General features: G+C 41.6%; 1 protein-coding gene across 7 annotated transcripts in view; it reads right to left on the reverse strand.

Moving 5' to 3' along the window:
* slc12a8 (solute carrier family 12 member 8) overlaps nt 1–19,684 on the reverse strand; it is a 155,079-nt gene extending 135,395 nt beyond the window's left edge. For 3 of the 7 annotated variants that reach the window (XM_059647377.1, XM_059647373.1, XM_059647378.1), the window contains exons 1-3: nt 18,394–18,524; nt 16,600–16,729; nt 7,477–7,580 (exon numbers count right to left, since the gene is read on the reverse strand). The gene's annotated coding sequence lies outside the window, so the exon portion shown is untranslated. Of the gene's footprint in view, nt 1–7,476; nt 7,581–16,599; nt 16,730–18,393; nt 18,525–18,695 lie in introns of those variants that run through there. The other 4 variants (XM_059647375.1, XM_059647376.1, XM_059647374.1 and 1 more) reach the window with 3 other exon arrangements.
* Between the last annotated feature and the right edge of the window lie 2,344 nt (nt 19,685–22,028).

The following is a 22,028-nucleotide window of genomic DNA, read 5'->3' on the forward strand; positions in this document are numbered from 1 at the left end:
TCCAAAATCCTTGACCTCTTCCACCCAGACAGACAAAAGTATCAGATCCAATAGGAACAGCTCCACCTGCGGGTTCCCTCCAAGCCAAACATAATTCTGACTTGAAACTACATGACCATCCTTTCACCACAATTGGTTCGAAATTGTGGAACTTCTTTCACTTTGGGAGTCCCAACACCCCAGAGATTGCTATTGTTCACGAAGACAGCTTTTGAAAGAGCCTTGCTAAGTTCCTGCATTGCATCTCATTGACAAAGGACCCTGCTGCCATTATGCACAGTTGTGGAAGGAACGAATATTGAAGGTGGTGGATGGCTTTGGAGAGTTAGGAACTGTAGTATCTAGTGCCTGTAGCCCATTTCTTGATATCACAGAGTGAACTGAATTGGCTAAAGACTAGCATCTGTGTTGTCGAGGCCTAAGGAGGTAGAGATACACCATTTCTGGTTGAAGATCGTTGCAAAATGCTGCAGCCTTGTCTTTGCATTAATGGGAAAGACACTTGGGCATCTACATTTAATTCTGGTAAGGAAATGGATTTAGAAAACACATTTGACTGTTAAATTCCCCTACAAAAAATCATTCCTAACTGTCTCTGGCATTGACTATGATAGTTGGATTAATATATGTATCTTTTGAAATGATGCAATATGGTGGCTGTGAGCAGAGACATTACAGGAAGTTGCTTCACAAGGCCACCTTGTGGCCATAGCCTGTGTTACATCGCAAATGTTGCAGCAGAATTGGGAATTGTTGACAATAACAATTGATAATGGAAATGATGACAGAAAAGTATGACAAAAATTTGTGACAACAGGAAGTTAGTTGTACAGGCTTTTATGTAAAACAGATGAGGACAGATTTGGTTGGCTCCAGATGACTGGAGACTGGCCACGTCCCAACAGATGTGCTACAAAACCCCTCAGAAGTCTCAATTTTCAGTTGGCGATTAACCATAATCTGGAACCTTTTGAAACAGTCTCCAACTACTGAAGACTCAAATTTACTTTGCTTTATATTTACACAGGAAAGGTTAGAAGGAATTAAACTTGCTCATAATCCTGGCTAACTCCCTCAATCATGAACTCTCTCACCAAACACCCCAATCATCCAGCTCCGACCACCACCTCTCATACCCTATCCTGGCACAGTCTACGCATCACTGATACTTGGCCCAGTTGCACCCCCACCAATTTACCTGCTTCTCTATCCCCTGACCCGCTCAACTTTCAGACCATAAACACTGGACAATGGCAGTTATTGCAGTAAAAGGATGTGTGGTTTGGGGTCCAGTGCTGATCCTGTGATGCATTGAAAGCTAACTGATAAAGTGCATTTCACGTTTCTCATGAGGCCAGATCTGAAGTTTAGAAAGACAGAAACATGAAGCTTCAGGGCATTGTAAGCAAAAAGGTGCAATTTGTATCAGAGATAATGGCAACTGCAGATGCTGGAGAACCAAGATAACAAAGTGTGGAGCTGGATGAATACAGCAGGCCAAGCAGCATCTTAGGAGCACAAAAGCTGACAAAGGGTCCAAGCCCGAAACATCAGCTTTTGTGCTCCTAAGATGCTGCTTAGCCTGCTGTGTTCATCCAGCTCCACACCTTAACAAACAATTTGTGCAGGTCTTTTCTCAGCAGTTTCAGCTCATTTTTTAATCTAAATATGTCCAGTTTGATAATAACAACTCTATATATTTGGACGTCCTCAATTTGTCAAAATTCTCATGTGCAATTTGTTTTTTATTTTAAATGGTGCAAATTTATGCTGCAAATTTGAGATATTTTTCAGATTTAAACTAAACTTGGCAACGAAGCAGGCTAGGTGTCAGATCTCTCCGTGGGAGGTCATTTCGGTGAGAGTGATCACAACTCCCTGACTTTTACTACAGTCATGGAGTGGGACAGAAGCAGAAGGTATGTGAAAGTATTTAACTGGGGGAGGGGGAATTACATTGCCATTAAGCAAGAACTGCGGACCATAAATTGGAAACAAATGTTCTCAGGGAAACACATGACAGAAATGTGGAGGTTGTTTAGGGAGCACTAGCTATGAGTACTGGATAGGTTTGTCCCACTGAGGCAAGGAAAGGATGGCAAGCTGAAGGAACCTTGGATGACAAGGCATGTGGAACATTTGGTCAAGAGGAAGAAGGAAGCTTACTTATGGTTCAGGAAGCAAGGATTAGATAGGGCTCTAGAGGGCTACAAGTTAGCCAGGAAGAAATTGAAGAATGGACTCAGGAGAGCTCAATGGGGATGTGAAAAAGCCTTGGCACTGAAGATTAAGGAAAACCCCATGGCGTTTTATACTTATGTCAGGAACAAGAAGATGGCCAGAGTGAGAGTAGGGTCTATCAGGGATAGTGGAGGGAACTTAAGCACAGAGTCGGAGAAGGTAGGGGAGGTCCTTAACGAATACTTTGCTTCAGTATTCACCAGTGAGAGGAACCTTGACATTTGTGAGGACAGCGTGAAATAGGCTGATACGCTCAAAGAGGTTGATGTTAGGAAGGAGGATGTGCTAGAAATTTTGAAAAACATGAGGATCGATAAGTCCCCTGGGCCAGATGGGATATACCCAAGGTTCTAATGAGAAGCAAGAGAAGAGACTGTTGCACCTTTGGTGATGATCTTTGCATCCTCACTGTCCACTGGAGCAGTACCAGATGATCAGAGGTTGGCAAATGTTATTTCCTTGTTCAAGAAAGGGTATAGGGATAACCCTGGGAATTACAGGCCAGTCAGTCTTACTTCTGTGGTGGGAAAATTATTGGAGAGGATTATGAGAGATAGTATTTATGATTATTTGGAAAAGCACAGTTTGATTAGAAATAGTCAGCATGGCTTTGATGGGAGCAGGTCATACCTCACAAGCCTTACTGATTTTTCTGAGGACGTGATGAAACACATTGATGAAGGCAGAGCTGTGGACATGGGGAGTTTGGACTTTAGCAAGGCATTTGATAAGGTTCTCCATGGTAGGCTCATTCAGAAAGTAAGGAAGCATGGGTTTCAGGGAAATGTGGCTGTCTGACACAAAACTGGCTGTCCAATAGAAGACAGAGAGTGATAGCAGATGAAAAGTATTCTGCCTGGAGCTTGCTGACCAGTGGTGTTCCACAGGGATCTGTTCTGGGACCTCTGCTCTTTGTGATCTTTATAAATTACTTGGATGAGGAAGTGGAAGGATGGGTTAGTAAGCTTGCCAATAACACGAAGATTGGTGGAGTTTTGGACAGTGTGGAGGGCCGTCGTGGATTGCAGTGGGACATTGTCAGGATGCAGAGCTGGGCAAAGAAGTGGCAGATGGAATTCAACCCAGAAAGGTGTGAAGTGATTCATTTTGGTAGGTCGAATTTGAATGCAGGCTAATGGTAGGATTCTTGGCAGTGTGGGGGAACAAAGGGATCTTGGGGTCAATATCCACAGATCCCTCAAAGTTGCTACCTAAGTTGATAGGGTTATTAAGAAGGTATAGTGTGTGTTGGCTTTCATTGGCAGAGGAATTGAGTTCTGCTGGAGGTTATGCTGCAGCTCTATAAAACCCTGGTTAGACCCCACTTGGAATATTGTGTTCAGTTCTGACTGCCTCATTATAGGAAGGATGTGGAAGCTTTTGAGAGTATGCAGAGGAGATTTACCAGGATATTGCCTGGACTGGAGGGCAAGTTTTATGAGGAGAGGTTGAGGGAACTAGGGCTTTTCTCATAGGAGTGAAAAAGGATGAGAGGTGTCTTGATAGAGGTATACAAGATGTTGAGGGGCATAGATAGAGTGGATAGCCAAAGACTTTTTTCCCAGGGCAGAAATGACTATTGCAAGGGGGCATAATTTTATGGTGATTGGACAAAGGTATAGGGGAGATGTCAGAGGTAGGTCCTTCACACAGAGAACAGTAGGTGAGTGAAATGCGCTGCCGGTGGTGTGTAGTGGAGTCAGATATATTAGGAGCATTTAAGCAACTCTTGGGTAGGCACATGGATGATAGTAAAATGTGGAAATGCAGGATCGTTTGATCTTAGAGTAGGATAATACGTCAGCACATCATCGTGGGCCGAAGGGCCTGTACTGTGCCGTACTGTTCCATGTTTTATGTTCTAAACAAGGATTAGAAAAGTTATGTTAGAATTTACTTCCGTAAAGTGTTCTTCAGAGTTTACTGTGCAATTCACCAGGAGTCTGTACGAAGATCACTGCTTTCCTTGATTAATGATCAAGACCTGGCTTCATCGGGCACTATTACAACATTTGCAGATGTTACAAAACTTGGAAGTATTGTGAGCAGTGAGGAAGTTTATGATAGACTTCAAAAGGGCAAAGGCTAGTAAAATATGTACAGACACAGCAGAATTAATTTAATGCATAAGTGTGTGAAGTAATACATTTTGACTGGAGGAACACGGAATGGATTCATAATATAAAGGACGCAAAGTTAGAGAGAGCTGAGGCAATACGTACACAAATCATGATGAAAGGCCAGGTTGAGAAGCCAACTGATATAACATATTGGATGGTCGACTTCATAAAGACAGAAGCCAGAGTGCAAAAAAAAAAGATAGATATGGTGAACCTTTATACAATATTAGTTCACACTTAACAGGAATATTTTGTCTCATTTGAGGCATCACACATTAGGAAGCATGTGAAGAGCGGTAATAGGTCATTCAGTATTTCATGGCTGCTTCACCATTCATTATGATCATGGCTAATCATTCAATTCAATAGCCTGTCCTGCCTTTCCCTCAGATCCTTTATTCTCATCAGCTTCAAGTGCTGTATCCAAATCCATCTTGAACTCATCTAATGTTTTGGCGTCAACTGCTTTCTGTGCTATTAAAGTTTGCAAGTTTCTCACTCTCTGCATGAAGAAATCCCTGGTCATCTCAGTCCTAAATGGTCTACTCAATATCTTTGGAATGTGGAGTCACTGGAAGTATATAGAAAAGGATTAGGGATGAGAACTTTCAGTTCCATGATCAATTGTGCCTTTTGTCCTTGAAGGAGGCTGAAAGATTTAATAGAGGTGCTCAAAATCAATACAGATCTTCAAAGAGTAGATCAGGAAAATTGTTCCCATTCGCAGAGGTCAAGAACCAGAGCACATTGATTCTTTTGCCATTTGCTATAAGTTAAAAGGTAACATGAGAAAACACACTTTTAAATTTGAATGCACTACTCAAGTATTTGTAATGACTTCTCCTGTTTCTGGATCCCTCATCTTCCACCCAAGCTTGTCAGCGTTTAAGGGTGCCCTTTACATCTTTTAGCTGTTCAGAATTGGGAGCCATTGTTATAGTAGGGTTGAAATTTAAAAAAAAACAGGCTCAGCACCATTTTTTGGCTTTTGTTCTCAATGCCTTTGTTTATAATGTCCATCAAAAGCTTTGGTTCAAAATGAAACATTTTATCACAACAGCTTTATCAGATACTTGTACTCATCTTGGTTGTTCCTGTTAAGTAACCAACTCTGCTCTTTTGAAGCTGCCTCCAGACAGCAACAATATCGAAAGGAATGAAACTGCACAAGCACTGCAAACAACAATCCCATATGCAAATGAGAATATGTTGAAACATTAATGATGTATTCAACTGTTGCATGACTCCTGGCTTCAGTTCCAAGTTTGAACATGGAAAAAAAACATTTTAGTGAATTAGCATCAACTCACTCACCTGCAATCATGTGCTATTTCTATCCACTCAAGCTGGCTCTGATAACTGAACAAATATACTTGGCAACCAAATTCTTTTTTCTTTCCACTTTAAATTAAGAGTAAAACTTACAAGGTGCAGCGAGCAACAAATAATAAGAGAAAATGCAGAAGCTGAAATCCAGGTTCAATTTCACCCCTTCCCCAAAATTTACAGGGATCTTTAAGATTTTCCCAGTGACTTCTATTTGGTTTTCAGGGGATTCTTGTCCGTTCTTACTAACTCCTTTATTAAGTGGTGCATTGCTTGCTTATTCGTGTTTAAGTACATGTATTTAGGCTTGCTTGGCACCAGAATTCGAAAACTGCAGCAATGTCCACATTAATCATCATTCCTTCATTAAATTTAAAGCCAAAACACATGAGCAAAGCATCAATTTCCAAGATAACACAGTATTTAAATTGGCACAAGAAAACAATGTAAATTCCATATCTATTAATTTCCCTATATTATTTAAACTATGACTGAAATGAGAAAAGAGCAATATTAAAACCAAGAATTGCTGGAGGATTGATACATGTTTAGGAAGCAAATAATCAGATGCTCGTTGTAAACACTGTTTACACAGCTGCTAGTTCCAGTAGTAGTTGAAGTGTAATTTGCAAACAAGCTGGAGCCATGAGCTACGATTAGTGGAGCTTTTGTTAGAAACAAGTAGCTGATTGATAACAAGTCACTAGTCCACAGACCAGTGACAAATGTCTTTTGCCTGTCAAAAACTATGTGATTCATTCTCAGGTAGCTATAACAGTTTAGGGCTGTGAATAAGATAAAGACAAGTCTTAAGACCACCACAAGCTTAGGAGCGCTCTCTGTTCTCTGCAATAAAAGGCTGTTTTAAGCCTGAAGACACCCAGTTTTTTTAAAATTTCCTTCAGTTGCCATATGTGTTGACTTTTAATTAATTTGTCAGCGATCTTCAATTCGTGTGAACCAGCTGCTGTGTTTTCTGCAAATCAACAAAAACATCCAGAGAAGAAAGATCAAGAAGCAATGTTCTGATCAGCACAAAAAGCACCTTAGCAGATCCTGTAAACAGAAGACCGTTGAACTGCTTTCCCAGTTTTTCCTCCAACCATAATACACGTCTTTTTTCCAGTATGTCCTGTTGTGTGTGTCATAGTGAGTTTATAAAGGTTTAAACTGGTGCAGTTGTATGCACACGGTTCAAAATTTCCCACTTGTAGCTGGACCTATTCATTTATAGGGTGTTAAGTTCAGAAACCTGATCTGGGCTTGCTGTCAACCTGGGTCTGAAAATCAGGTAAACTGAGGCTGCCTAGGGTACTTTTACAAATCGTTAACTGTTAGGACAACTCCAAGAATAACAGGACTTGATTTACCGTGGGCTACCCTAGTGAGTCACAACAAGAGGCATAAGCTAAGAAAAGTTGTTTGTCCATAGTAATTGACAAATACTTCTGCACACAAACGATGATCCCCCAAATACCCTCCACTCACTGGAGAGATCGCAGCTAGTGCATTTCTGTGTACACCAAAGGTTTGAAACTTTAGCTAGGCACGTACTACTCTTGTACTGCAAGGAGAGGCAATGGTCTAGTGGTATTATCGCTGGACTGTTAATCCAGAGATCCAGATAATGTTCTGGAGACCAGGGTTCAAATCCTGCCATGGCGGAATTTGAATTCAATAAATATCTGAAATTAAGAATCTAACGATGACCATGAATCCATTGTGGATTACCAGGAAAAACGCAAATGGTTCACAAACGTCCTTTAAGGAAGGAAACTGCCGTCCTTACCTGGTCTGGCCTACCTGTGACTCCAGGCTCTCAGCAATGTGTTTGCCTCTTAACTGCAATTAGGGACAGGCAATAAATGCTGCCTAGTAACTGAGGCCCTCATCCTGTGGATGAACAAAGCATGTCGGATCTCAATCACAGATTCAATTGGCAATTTTCAGTGTTCATTATAATAACTTCCATTGCAGATAGTAGCTCCTGAACATATGAAACTTTAAGTTAGAAATTCCACATCTATTTGCAAGTAGGTTTCCAGGTAGCTGACTGTTCCTTTGTTGATAGGTTTAAAATGTTCTCTCTTCATTGAACTCTCCCTCTCTCTCACAAACCCCTTCTATCTTTTCCCCTGTAGCCTTCCCAACATCTACTCCGATCATCCTTGCAACCACCTCCGCCACCACCCATCACATCTTTGTAGCTTTCCTGTCTGCCCCACCTCCTTTACAGACTCCTTTCTCTATGAACCCCTTGCTATTACATGTACATGCCCAATCCCCATTACCAGTCCAGAAGAGCTGCTTACACTGTCCAACCTTGTGCCACGCACAGCAGACAGAACACTTGGAGCCAATAAAAAGCAGCAGACGGCAGACAGCCTTTTGCTGTCATATTCTGTACTCGATGAAAGGTTGTTCTTTCCAGCCCTGCCCTCCATGTAAAAGAATCTCAAGTTGAAGGCCCATGGAACTCAGCCAAAGGCAACTTCAGCTCTCCCAAAGTAACACGCTCATGGAGACTAATTACTTTCCTAACTGATCTTCATCTCTCTCTTCACTGGCTCACCAGTGAAACCAATTAGCACCAAGTACAGAGAAACAGCCTTGGGTTGGAGGAGCAGCTCTTCAATTCTACTAATGGGGAGACTTTTCTCTGATTGGTTGCCCCAAGAGTGAATTCTCTTTGGTTTGGGCCCAGTTAACTGAGCTGCCTTTCAGCGGACCAGTGCATGCATAGAAGAAATAGAGTGTGGCCAAGAGTGGCCGACATTACCTAGAATCCATCCAGGTGTCAAAGTGAATGGCCAGGTTCTCCATCTAGGGTGATTAGATTTTAAGCACTAGAACTTTCTCTCAGAGAGAAGTACCTGACATGCATTTGTTTAAGAGCATATTGTGAGGGGGCGGCAGTGCTACTAAAGCATGGGCCCTGATGATTACTACTGTATGCACTCCTTCCTGAAACACTAGCCCAACCAGCTTCAAAACATCTGTTCAATCGCATAAGTCAAGCACTTGGATCACCTCAAGGCACAATCTGGAATTAGACAACTGCAGTGTGACATGATTTGATGTAAACTTTCATTAGTAGCTTTCAGGGACTGAACCTAAGCTGTGGGTACATCATTCAGTTTTGTACAACAAACAACACAGAGCACGTAAACACAGGACTTTAAACAGAGGTAAAATGGTTGTGCAAAATATAATTTTGCAGAATTATTTTTTCTACCATTTAGCAAAGATTCAACTTCCCACCATTTATATAGATGCTTATTGAGGATTTGTGCATTCAAATGCCCATCAGCTGTTACCCAACTTTCCCCACTTCCCTGCTCCCCCACCCCGGCACAGTTGTATCATCCAACTTCAACACTACTCAGATTACTGACAACAGCAAAGATCAGCATTTAAATCAGAAAGCTTTCTGGACTTTTACAATACATTCCTCATGAGATAAATGTGTTGAGATATCCAGAGAAATATAAAACTGATCAGCTTAAAAGTTCAACTGGAAACACGCTTGTGTGATTAATTACAAATGATTTCAGACAGACACGTTGCCATGTTCTGTTGTCACAACAATTTACATTTATCTAACGCTTGTAATAAAACAAAGCATTTCACAGGAACCATTATAAATCACGATTGCACTTTGTTTCCTATTCATTTGTGGGATGTAGGCATCTCTGGCTGACCAGCGTTTCTTGCCCATCCCTAGGTGCCCCTGAGAAGGTGATGGAGAGCTGCCTTCTTGAACCACTGCAGTCCTCCTGCTCCGGGTTGACCCACAATGCTATTAGGGAGGCAATTCAAGGAAGTTGACCCAGTGACAGTGAAGGGACAGTGATACATTTCCAAGACAGGATGGTGAGTGACTTGGAGGGGAACTTGTGATGATGTTCACATATGTCTGCTGCCCTTGTCCTTCTAGATGGAAGTGGTTGTGGGTTTGGAAGGTGCTGTCTGAGGATCTTTGGTGAATTTCTGCAATTCACCTTGTAGATAGTACACACTGCTGCTACTGAGCATCGGTGGTGTTGGGAGTCAATGCTTATGGATCCAGTGCCAATCAAGTAGGCTGTTTACTCCTGGATAGTTTCAAGCTTCTTGAGTGTTATTGGGGCTGCACTCATCCAGGCAAGTGGGGAGTATTCCATCACAATCCTGATTTGCACCTTGTAGATGGCAGACAGGCTTTGAAGAATCAGGTGGGGGGGTTACTCGCCACAGTATTCCGATGTTCTGGCCTGCTCTTGTAAGCCACTGTGTTAATGTGGTGATCTAGCTAAGTTTCTGGTCAATGGTAAGCCCCAGGATGTTGACAGTGGGGGATTCAGTGATGAGAACACCATTGAATGTCAAGGGACGGTGGTTAGATGATTAATCTCCAACAACCTCCACGTGTGTGTTAGGTATGACTCCAACCACCAGAAAGTTTGCCCCGATGCCTGTTTTTGCCCACGTTATGCAACATCAAGGCAAATACCCAAAAGCTTAGTCAGACTCAGGTGCTAAGGAGGATGGTAAAAGAAAAAAAAGGAAGGTAAAAGTCAGACATGTTTAGGAAGACAATACCAGAGCTTAGAACTTTGCCAGCTGAAGTCTTGGTGACAATAGAGGAATACTTAATATTAGTATGGGTAAGAGGTCAGAATTAGATGAGCAAACATATCTTGGAGGATTGTGGAAGGAGTGAGAGAACAGAGACAGAGACAGAAACAGAAACAGAAACAATCAGGGACTCAGTTATGGAAGGAGATTGAGAATTTTAGTACTGAGGTCAGCTTGTCCAGGAGTCAATTTAAATTAAACAGCAGAGTGAGGAAATGGAACTCTGTGTCAGAAATGATGTTGGCACAGGTTTAGATAATTTCAAGTTGCAAAAGTTAGAAATGTGGCCGTTCAGAATGGTGTTGGTTGGAGTAAATGCAAGAATAAACGTTTCAGCAGCAGGTGAGATAAGATGGGCCAAAGTTGCAAAGATGAAAATAGATGATGTTAATAGTAGCGCAGATGTGTGACCAGTTGCTCACTGGCATCAAATGTGACATGAATGCGACAAACTACCAGGTTTGTTACCAGGGAGAGGGATGGAGCTAGTAGCTAAAGAATGGAATTTGGAGTGGGATTAAATACAATAGCTTCAGTCTTCACAAGATTTCATTGCAGCAAATTTTGGTTCTGGCCATCAGATGAGCAGTCTGATAACTAGAAAAATGAAAACGTCGAAAGCAATGGTGGTGAAGTAGAGCTTGATATCATCCATGTACATGTGAAAATAAATGCAGTGCATTTGGAGGAGGTTAGAGAAATGCAGCATGTGGACAAGGAAAGAGATTTGGCTAAGAATATGTTATTGTTCTGGACACAGGAAGAGAATCCATTCCAAGTAATACCCTGGAAAACAGCCACGGTAAAACAGTATACTCAACTACTGCATGCAGTTTTGGTCTCCATATTCAAGGAGGGATGTAAATGAATTGGAGGCAGTTCAGAAGAGGTTTACTAGATAGCTGGGTTATCTCTGAGGTAAGATTTGCTCGTCTGGGCTTGTTTCCACTGGAATTCAAAACAGTGAGGGGTAACTTGATTAGAGTATTTAAGGCCCTGAACAACTTTGACAAGATGGGTATGGATAGGATATTTCCTCATGGAAAATCTAGAACCAAGAACCACTATTTAAAACCTAGAGATGCCCTTTGAGATCAGATACAAAGTAGATTTGTCATCCCAGAGGGCTGACTGACTTTGGAACACTCTGCCTCAGAATACTATGGGGGTGGAATCATGGAACATGTTTAAGATAAAAGGTAGGTAGTTTGTTTTTAAAGGGAAGGGATGCAAAGGTTATCAGAGGTAAAGGATAAGGTGGAACTTGGAACTCATACAGATCAGCAATAACCTTATTGAAATGGTACAGCAAGTTTGAGAGGGTCAAATGGCTTATTTGTGCTTGTAATTTGTATGTTCATAATTATTTAATTCATTTTTTAATAAATTCATTTACAGGATGAGGGCATCGCTGACCAAGCTGCATTTATTGCCTGTTGCTAATTGCCCAGAGGGCAGATAAAAGTCAACCACATTGCTGTGGGTCTGGAGTCACATGTAGGCCAGACCAGGTAAGGATGGCAGTTTCCTTCCCTAAAGGACATAATTGAGGACTAGGGTATGAAATGTCAAAGTGAGCATATTGTTGAGTTAATCCACAGCTGCAGAAACGTTTTGGCAATTCGATTGTGATTTTGAAAACGCTATTAAGAACAGCTTTCTACCTCAGGGGCACATACAGAAGTTAGAAATGGTGGATGGAGAGTAACCAGGAATTGCATTATCTAGGATTGATATCTTGAGGCTAGTGAGATCACAAAGATGGTAAGTTGAATGAGTGGGTGTGAATAAGGTTTGACGCATTTGGAGGAGAGGACAATCGTACAATAAACCAGAAAAAAGAAAACATAAGTTGATAACAAAGTGGCATTAGTTAGATTTGTATACTAATAGTTTGCAAGGCATCTTGAAGGAGGTGGATCCTCATTCCAAGGATGCTGAGGGAAGGGGACAAGGAAATTGCAATGTTATTGGCAATAACTTTTCAGTCAGAAAAAGTACTAGGGGACTGGAAAACTGCAAATGTTACACTCTTGTTCAAAAACAGGGGCAGAGCTAAGCCAAGCAACTACACTCCAGTCAGTTTAACTTCAACTACTAGAAACAATAATTCAGGACAAAATTAACTGTAATATAAATAAATGTAGGTTACATAAGGTGTGCCTGCACAGAATTGTTTTAGGGGGAAATCATGATAATCGAGCTGACTTTAGATTTTTTGTTATAACACTGAGAGAGGGTTGGTTAGGACAATGCTGTTGATGTGGTACACATGGACTCCAAGAAGGCATGTGGTATCATTTCACACAAAATTATTGTGAACAAGGAAGACAGTAGCAGCATGGTTAGAAGAAATTAGCTCAGTGATAAGGAACAGAGAGAGTAATATTTAATGAGTGGTTTGAGATATGTTTGTAGAGGTGATGCCCCTTGTAGCTCCCCATGCACCTTAATTATATGGATCTGGAGGCGCACAGAATAATTTCAAAATCTGTTCATGATACAGTTTACAATGTCTTCCTGTTTTGTAGAAAGAATCACATACAATTTCAGAAAAACAGGGACAACTTGGTAGAATCGGTGAATTATTAGCAGATGTTGTTCAAGGAAGACAAGTGAGGGATAATACATTACTATAGGAAAAAAATGAAAAGAGACAGTACAAAACAAAGAGAATGACTCTAAACTGGGTGTAGGTGCAGAGGGGGAACATGTGCTTAAATCATTAAAGGTGGCAGGACACATTGGGAGAGGAATAACTAAAGTATTTGGTATCCAAAGGACAGAGCATACAACAGCAAAGACGTTATGTTGATCTTGTATAAAACATGCACTCATTCAGCCTTAGCTAGAGTCCGGTGTCCAAGTCTGGACATGGTCATTTAGGAAGGAGTCAAAAGTACTAAGGAGAATGCAGAAAAGGGTTACGAGATTGGCCGTTGAATTTCAGTTCTGACAATAGATTAGTGAAGCTGGCACATTGTCTTCGAAGAGAAGGCTAAAAGATCAATTTGAAGATAGGTCTAAAGTGGTAGTGTTGGTTCGAAGGGCTGAATTGCCTACTCTATTCTATGTTCCCAAATATTCAAAATTATAAGTGGCAGATGGAGTTCAGATTAGATTAGGTTCCCTACAGTATGGAAACAAGCCCTTCAGCCCAACAAGTCTACACCGCCCCTTGAAGCATCCCATCCAGCCACCATGCCGCCGTAATCTAATTTAGATAAATGTGAGTTGCTGCATTTTGGAAAAGCATATCAGGACAGGACTTATATACCTAATGGTAAGGTCCTGGGCAGTGTGGCTGAACAAAGAGACCGTGGCGTGCAGGTTCATAGTTCCTTTAAAGTAGAGACGCACAATAGTGAAGGCGGCATTTGGTATGGTTGCATTTATTGGTCAGTGCATTGGGCATAGCAGTTGGGAGGTCATGTTGTGGCTGTACAGGATGTTAGTAAGGCCACGTTTGTAATACTACATTCATTCTGGTCTCTATGCTATAGGAAAGATGTTGTGAAACTTGAAAGGGTTCAGAAAAGACTTTCAAGGATGTTGCAAGGGTTGGAGGATTTGAGGTATAGAGAGAGGCTGAATAGGCTGAGGCTATTTTCCCGAGGCTGTGGGGCAGTCTTACAGAAGTTTATAAAATCATGACAGGTACAGACGGGGTGAATAGCCAAAATATTTTTGCTGGGTTGGGGAGTTCAAAACGAGAGGGCACAGGTTTAAGGTGAGAGGGGAATGATGTAAAAGGGGCCTAAGAGGCAACATTTTCACAGAGTGATGCTTGTATGGCATGAACTGCCAGAGGAAGCAGAGGAGATTGATAAAATTACAACATTTAAAAGGCATCTGAATGGGTATATGAATAGGAAGGTTTTGGGGTGATATGGGCCAAATGCTGGCAAATGTGACTAGGTTAATTTAGGATTTCTGGTCAGCGCAGACAAGGTGACCAAAGGGTCTGTTTCCATGCCGTATAGCTCTATGACTCTGAGTGAGAGGTGAAAGGAGTGGAATAGGATGAGATGCTTCAAAGGAAGTGAAATACAGGGAGGGATGGTCAGACAAAGATATAACTTTGTGTTAAGAGGCACACTGTCTGAACAGCCTTGGCAGGGTAAGTGGTATGGCCAGATGGGAAGCTTTATTCAGAAAGAAGCCGTCATCATCCCTCAACCAAGTTTCTCTCAATGCTTTAATATGAATTCAATCATGTATAATAAATTCATGGAATACAGGTGTTTTGCACTAAAATTGACAGGTATTCTGGAGGCAGATGCAGAAAGGGGACACAAAAAGAGTTATCCACTGCCAGTGCCTGTTGGGCTGTATTCAATGCCATTTAGAAGGATTTGAGGGGGGGCAAGTGCGTGTAATCTCATTGAAAATTACAGAATACGGAGGGGCCTGGACAGAGCGGACCTAGACGTGATGTTTCACCTAGTTGGAGAGAGTGAGACCTGAGCCTCAGGGTAAATGGACAACACTACAGAACTGAGCTAAGCAGGATTTTTTTTCAGCCAGCATGGGATCAATCTATGGAATTCATTGCCACAGAGGGCTGCGAAGGACAAGTTATTGAGTGTATTTACTACTGAGATAGATAAGTAAGAGAATCAAAGGTTACAGGGAGAAGGCAGGAAAATAGGGTTCGTGACTGAATGCTGGAGCTAATTTGATGTGCCGAATGGCCTAATTTTGCTCCTATATCTGTTGTCTTACAGACTGTCATTCTCATCCTTGTTATATCTGTGACTGTAGAAAGTCTAGCTTTTATGATGGAATGTGATTTTTGAAAACAGGACTTGACTAGAAGCAATATAATGGCTCAACAGAACAAGGAACTACACCTTTAATAATAAATTGTTAAAATGTACAAGAACTCTGATTATATTCTTCAACTCTTTTTACATCATATTCGTGTTGTAAATTGTTACAGAATCGTAGGTATTGCCGATGCTGCAGAATCTGAGATAACAAGGTATAGAGCTGCATGAGCCAGATGTGGTGTGAATTGCCTGCTTTTACTTGAAGAGAAATACATATCAGAAATGCAGTACAACAAGATTAATTACACTTGTCATGATGTTTTATGAACTTATCTTACAATAACCTGCCAGAACTGCTGCTTCAAAATAGTCTAGAAGCAGACACTATTAAGAAATGCTCCCATTTATGACAGTGTAGGAACATCATGTTCCCTCATGCATGAACCAAAATGGTTACTACACAGATCCAGAAAGTAATTAGGAAAGTTAACAGAATGTTATCATTTATCATGAAGGGCACTCAACATAATAATTGGGAGATTATGCTTCAGGTAATACCAGGGCACTGGTGAGACTGCATTTGAGGTACTATGGGCATTATTGGTCACCTTATTAAAGAAAGGATACAAATAAATTGGATCAGAGATAATGGGAACTGCAGATGCTGGAGAATCCAAGATAACAAAGTGTGCAGCTGGATGAACACAGCAGGCCAAGCAGCATCAGAGGTGCAGGAAGGCTGACATTTCGGGCCTAGACCCTTCTTCAGAAAAAGGGTATAAAGAACTGATCCCTCTCTCCTCGGGAACGTGGTTAACAGGCAACCAGGACATACGCAGGAATTTTGTTTTTAATTTGTTTGCGGGATAGCAGCGTCGCTGGCCAGGCAGCATTTATTGCCCATCCCTAATTGCCCAGAGGATAGTTAAGAGTTAACCACATTGCTGTGGGTCAGGAGACACATGTAGGTCAGATCACGTAGGGATCACAGTTTCCCTCCCCGAAGGTGAAGGGCATTAATGTACCTAATGGGTTTTTCCAACAATCAGCAATGGATTCACGGTCATCATTAGACTCTTAATTCCAGATCTTTATTGAATTCAAATTCCACCATCTACCTGGCGAAATTTGAACCTAGGTCTCTGGATTAACAGTCCAGTGACAATACCACTACATCATCGCCTGCCCTAGGGAATTGAATGCAATTAGCAATTTGCTTATGAACAAATTTAACAGAAAACAGCTTAGTTTTAAATACAGATTGGTAAAAACATTAAAAAATGCAACTCTTCCAAAGTTGCTTTACATGGTTTCAAAGTCTCCATTAAAAAAAGCACATTTTTACATTTCAATTTGAGAATATTTCAGCTTTGCTGTTACTGTTCCAAATTTTTGATTAGGGCTGCTGCTTGCAAATGTCACTAGCAATTCTCCATTTGAAAGGAGCAAACTGCAGATAATTCAAGAACATCACAGGCATATTACAACCAAGGAGAGAAATGCACGACTTGAATAAAACTTACCCTGTTAGTATTCTATATTCCAGTGTGCTGTTGCTTCATATTGTAATTATGAAGGTTCTGCAGCTGAATCTTTTGTTCCATTTAGAAGCGGACGGCATTTTTAAAAAAAAATTAGACGATTGCGCAGCACCTTTCCATTAGGAAATGAGAAAAACAAAAATAAAATTAGGGAAATTATTGAAAGTATGAGCAAATAGTTATTTTCAAAATGAAAATCAGGAGACATTTGTAGTAATGAAAAGAACTTTGGTTCATTCCAGTGCTTAAAGATTTAATATCTAAAGTTCTGTCACCAACTATAAAAAGAAACTAATAGAGAGCAAGCCAGAAGGTCAGAAAAGCAGATGTATATATGTAGAGGCTTAATGCAGAGAGGCTGTGCATGGGTTTGAAGAACAGAGCAGAGTTAAGTTATACGAGGTGAGATTATAGAAATAAGGCCTGTTTCCTCTGCCCCTCAGAAGGTTAAGGATGATTGGGTCAAAGTCCTCAAGACATTAACAAGAAAAGACACGGTAGACAAACTATTTTCACAGACTGGAGATTTGAGAACTAGAGGACATGTTAAAACTTAGGGCCAGACCTTGTTTTTAAAAAGCCAAGGTAGTGAGAGATACAAACCAAAGGCAGGCATATGAATACAAAATTTGAAAGAACTGCTGTTGCTGTAAATCAGAAACTGCAGGAAAAGCTCAGCAGGTCTGGCAGCATTTATTGAGAGAAATCAGAGTTATTGACCCTCCCACAGATATATTATTAGGCCACAAATGAATCATGATCACAATGAATGGTGAAACAAGCTTGAAGGGGTGAATAATCTACTTCTGTTCCTATGCTCCAATGACAGAGACTTGGAAATGCATTGGGATCAGGGGGACTAGGGGAATTTACAGCTACAGATGTGCAGATCTGGGCATACTCAATGAATTACCATTTAAGAATCAAGTTTGTGATGGTGCTGGGAGGCTGGCAAGGACAGTGCTCCAGAACTTGAACCATGAGATTGCAGAAGGGTGAAACAGAAATAGTGGAAGACAGGCAGGTTGATTTGAAAATTGCAGTCAGGATGCAAGCAGAAAGAAATGCACAATGAGTCAGGTCAACTAACAAAATGCAACTGGACTGCCAGGGGGTTAGGAGTGGAGGAGAACAGAAGACAGCGCATGAAAGAAATATTAATTATTGATTATAAGTGGCACTTGAATTTAGCAGTTTAAATTACATCAACCTGCTGGAACAAAGATGAATCAGCTTGTGACAACAGAGCCCTAGGTTGAATTACTGCTTTTAAACTCATCCACAGAATTAAATGTTGTGGCTTTTAGTAATGCAAGTTGCTATAGAAAGAAAAATGTCCCAAATTAAATATAATCTTTATTTTCACTCTATACACACGTTTTTGAAAAGTATTTCTCACTAGCTTAGCGATGTCACTTCAGAAGTCAGTTATTTATAAACTTAATGCATTTGGATATTATCTGAAATCTTGATTTAGTTTGGTAAATAATACTTAGTTTTACATTATTCTACCCAAGTAATTTTTGGATTATTCCCTCCCTTTTCAACAGTCTGCACCAAGTTCCTTATAAGACACAAAAACACGAAGCATGCCAGAAATCAGGAAGTGCGCCGAGAAATGTAATTTAAAGCTCTGTTGTCTTCAAAATTACGTTTCGCAAATATGATCTCTTTCGAGGTAGAGAATTGCCCGATATAGATTTCAGTACAACACATACTGACAAAACAAAACTGCACACATTTTTTCCTCCCTCCAGCAAATAAAACTCCCGGTACCTTCGTAATGTTTTAGGGAAGGTGGTGTCCTTTCGACGTTTCGCTGCCAATCGAATCTGTTCGAGGTTTACAGGTTCTGTGATAAACTCAGTGAAATTCTGGAGCATGACTTGGCTGGCATTAACTGCAGCCCAGAGTGCCAGCAAATTACAAAAAAAAACTTTCTGCATCCGGATCCGGGTAACACCTTTTCTCACTCCCTTAGCAAACACACAATTCGAAGCGTTCCCATAGGAAAAAGGGAAGGTTGGTGACATATATGCAAAGTTGGTGGCATATATGCAAAGTTGGCTTTCACTTACCTCACTTACCCCACCGAGACGGCCGACTGCACTGGCCCTAAACTTTCAGAACTCTCCCCTTCTTTTCACCCAGCGTTCGTCGCCTGCCTTCCCCTTGACGTGAAGTTCAATTTCGACCGAGTGCTTTAAATTCTAAAGTGAGAGCTGCAGAAATAAATACGGGGTTCTGTATTTGTTTTCTTCTTGTTTGGGCGCGAAATTATAGCGCCCCCTGAACGCCGGCGTTGAGGTCAATCGGCTGGAAAAAGCCAGCGGACGCTTCAAGAGGCCGAACGGAAAGGAGACAGGTTCCTGAGAGTTTAGGGCACAGGAAGGGGATCAACAGCCCCTGAAGCGCATCATTTGCCAGGGCAGCCTCTCACTGATCCTCCGCTAACTGCCACGTATTAATTACCAAGAACCTGGTCACAGATGGGGTCACTGATTGATAACTGCAAGTCATCTTTTTCTTAAAATAAAGAGGAAACAAATACTTTAAGCTTCACGGCCGGCAATCTCCATGGTAGCTAGAAAGGTTTCGGATAGAGAACAGCATGTACGAAGCTGCAAACACAGTTTCAGGCAGCCCCGACACTGACTCAGTGGTGAACTCACTGGAGGTAACCTGTGGTATTAAGAGCACTGGTTTTAATGAATTCAGTTCGGGTATTTTGCGCACTTTGGGGATTGGTAATCAGCATTTCCCGATACCGTCTCTTTCACCACCGTGTTAACAGTTTGAAACAAAGCAGCTCTGACTTCACGCGTAACATTGACTATAAATCCAAGAGAAAGGAAATGATACAAATGTCTAGAAGTTCTTCGTTTCTCCTCCACATTCGACTAGTTGAAGACACGGCCCTCGCGTTTTAATTGCATTTAAACCTAGTTCCCCCAATTGATTTGTAAGTCGCCACTGTTCTTAGAAATATGCACGAGGAAGTAGCTGTCAGTTTGATGTTACGACACCTTCTAGTTAAACTGGCCTTGCAACTAGGCTGATCTTCAGGTGGGGCAAAGCCTGTCTAATGTAAAAGACGAAAGCACTGAAGCCGCATCCCAGGTTGCCGAGCACAACTAACGGAAAAGGAATTCGATGTTTCATGTCCTGCCCAAGGTTCATTGAGCTAGAGGCATAAGGGGGCAGACTGAGTCCCTTTGCTGAATATAAATCGTTCAGCATTAAGTGGGGGCAGGTATGGAAAATACTCGATAAGGGGTTGGGTTAGAGGAAGGGACAGAGTCAGGGAGAAAGGGGAGGAAGATTCCAAAGGGCCGCGAGTTGTTGCAGCTTGAATTCCTTAATTTCTGAAATGGAAGAAAAACAGTTTCTCTTTAAAACGTTGACGGAGCCAAAGAATGCAGTGGAACTCGGTGTGTTGAAGTGTGGGGAGGAGACAGTTTTAAGATAGCCTGAAGCGCATAGTACCCAGTGTGGATCTCAGGATTTAGTTCGCACAGCTGTCTGAGGAGCACTGTACACCAGGAACAAAAACAAAAGTTGCTGGAAAAGTTCAGCAGGTCTGGCAGCATCCGTGAAGGAGAAAACAGACTTTACGTTTCGGGTCCGGTGATGCTTCCTCAGAATTCAGTTCTGAAACTGTTCGAGCTACCATGGAGACTGCCGGCCGTCAAGCTTGAAATAATTTTTCTCTTCTTTCAAAAAACGAGTTCTTGGGAAGGGTCACCGGACCCGAAACGACCTGCTGAGCTTTTCCAGCAACTTTATTTTTGTTCTTGACTTATAGCGTCCGCATTTCTTTTGGTATTTATTTAACACTGTACATCATTGTGATACCTGCGATTCTGGGTGGATTGGAAACATGGAGGATGAAATTTCCGTGGAATCCACGTAGGTGAGTCATAGAACATAGAAAAGTACAGCACAGTACAGGCCCTTCGGCCCATGATGTTGTACCGTGGAATAATCCTAATCCAAAAATAACCTAACCTACATTCCCCTCAATTCACTGCTGTCCATGTGCACGTCCAGCAGTCGCTTAAATGTCACTAATGACTCTGCTTCCACGACGACCACTGGTAAACTATTCCATGCGGTCACAACTCTCTGGGTGAAGAACCTCCCTCTGACATCTCCTCTACACCTTCCTCCGAACACCTTAAAACTACGACCCCCCGGTGGCAGTCAATCCTGCCCTGGGGAAAAGTCTCTGGCTATGGACTCTATCAATGCCTCTCATTACCTTGTACACTTCGATCAGGTCACCTCTCTTCCTCCTTCTCTCCGGAGAGAAAAGTCTGAGCTCAGTCAATCCCTCGTCGTAAGACAAGCCCTCCAGTCCAAGCAGCATCCTAGTAAACCTCCTTTGCATCCTCTCCAAAGCTTCCACATCTTTCCTATAATAGGGTGACCAGAACTGGACACAATATTCCAATTGTGGTCTCACCAGGGTTTTGTACAGCTGCAGCATAACCTCGCAGCTCTTAAACTCGATCCCCCTGTTAATGAAAGCCAAAACACCAAATGCTTTCTGAACAACCTTATCCACCTGGGTGGCAACTTTGAGGGAGCTATGCACTTGAACACCAAGATCCCGCTGTTCCTCCACACTGCCGAGAATCCTGCCTTTAATCCTATATTCAGCATTTAAGTTCGACCTTCCAAAATGCATCACTTCGCATTTATCCAGGTTGAACTCCATCTGCCATTTCTCAGCCCAGCTCTGCATTCTGTCAATGTCTCGCTGAAGCCTGCAACAGCCCTCGATACTATCAACGGCACCTCCAACCTTTGTGTCATCAGCAAACATACTAACCCACCCCTCAACCTCCTCATCCAAGTCATTTATAAGAACTACAAAGAGCAGAGGCCCAAGAACAGAGCCCTGTGGGACACCACTCAGTCAAAACCAAATAAAGCTTTTCTTCCCTTAATCCCAAAACACACCAACCTCTTCCACCTGGCACACAACCAACGCTATCACTTTTCAACATGATCCTCCCAATTACATTTTGGTTCAGGCAAATCCAAACGACTGTCATATACTTATTTCGAGCAGGAGATTTTCTTTCTATTTCAGTGTCACTATAAACCAAGGTGACAGGTCAGTGCCCTAATCCATTGTACGACAGGAGCACTTTTTGTTTTGAAAGGTTATAAAATGGAAAATTGTATAAAAATATCTCCATATTCACGACTTCATTTCCTGAAAAATGCTTGAATTTTGGGAAAAAAATGTTATTTCCATGCAGAATATGGTCAGTAAAATTACAAACTGATATTCCCAAAAAGGGCACCACCAATAAAAAAAATACACCCAATGATCATGTAAATTCACAATGCTTTGATACTAATTCTATGATTTTTTTTGCAAATTTGACAAAGATGATATG

The sequence above is a fragment of the Stegostoma tigrinum genome, chromosome 7 (genome assembly GCF_030684315.1).
Source record: "Stegostoma tigrinum isolate sSteTig4 chromosome 7, sSteTig4.hap1, whole genome shotgun sequence".
Classification (NCBI taxonomy): domain Eukaryota; kingdom Metazoa; phylum Chordata; class Chondrichthyes; order Orectolobiformes; family Stegostomatidae; genus Stegostoma; species Stegostoma tigrinum.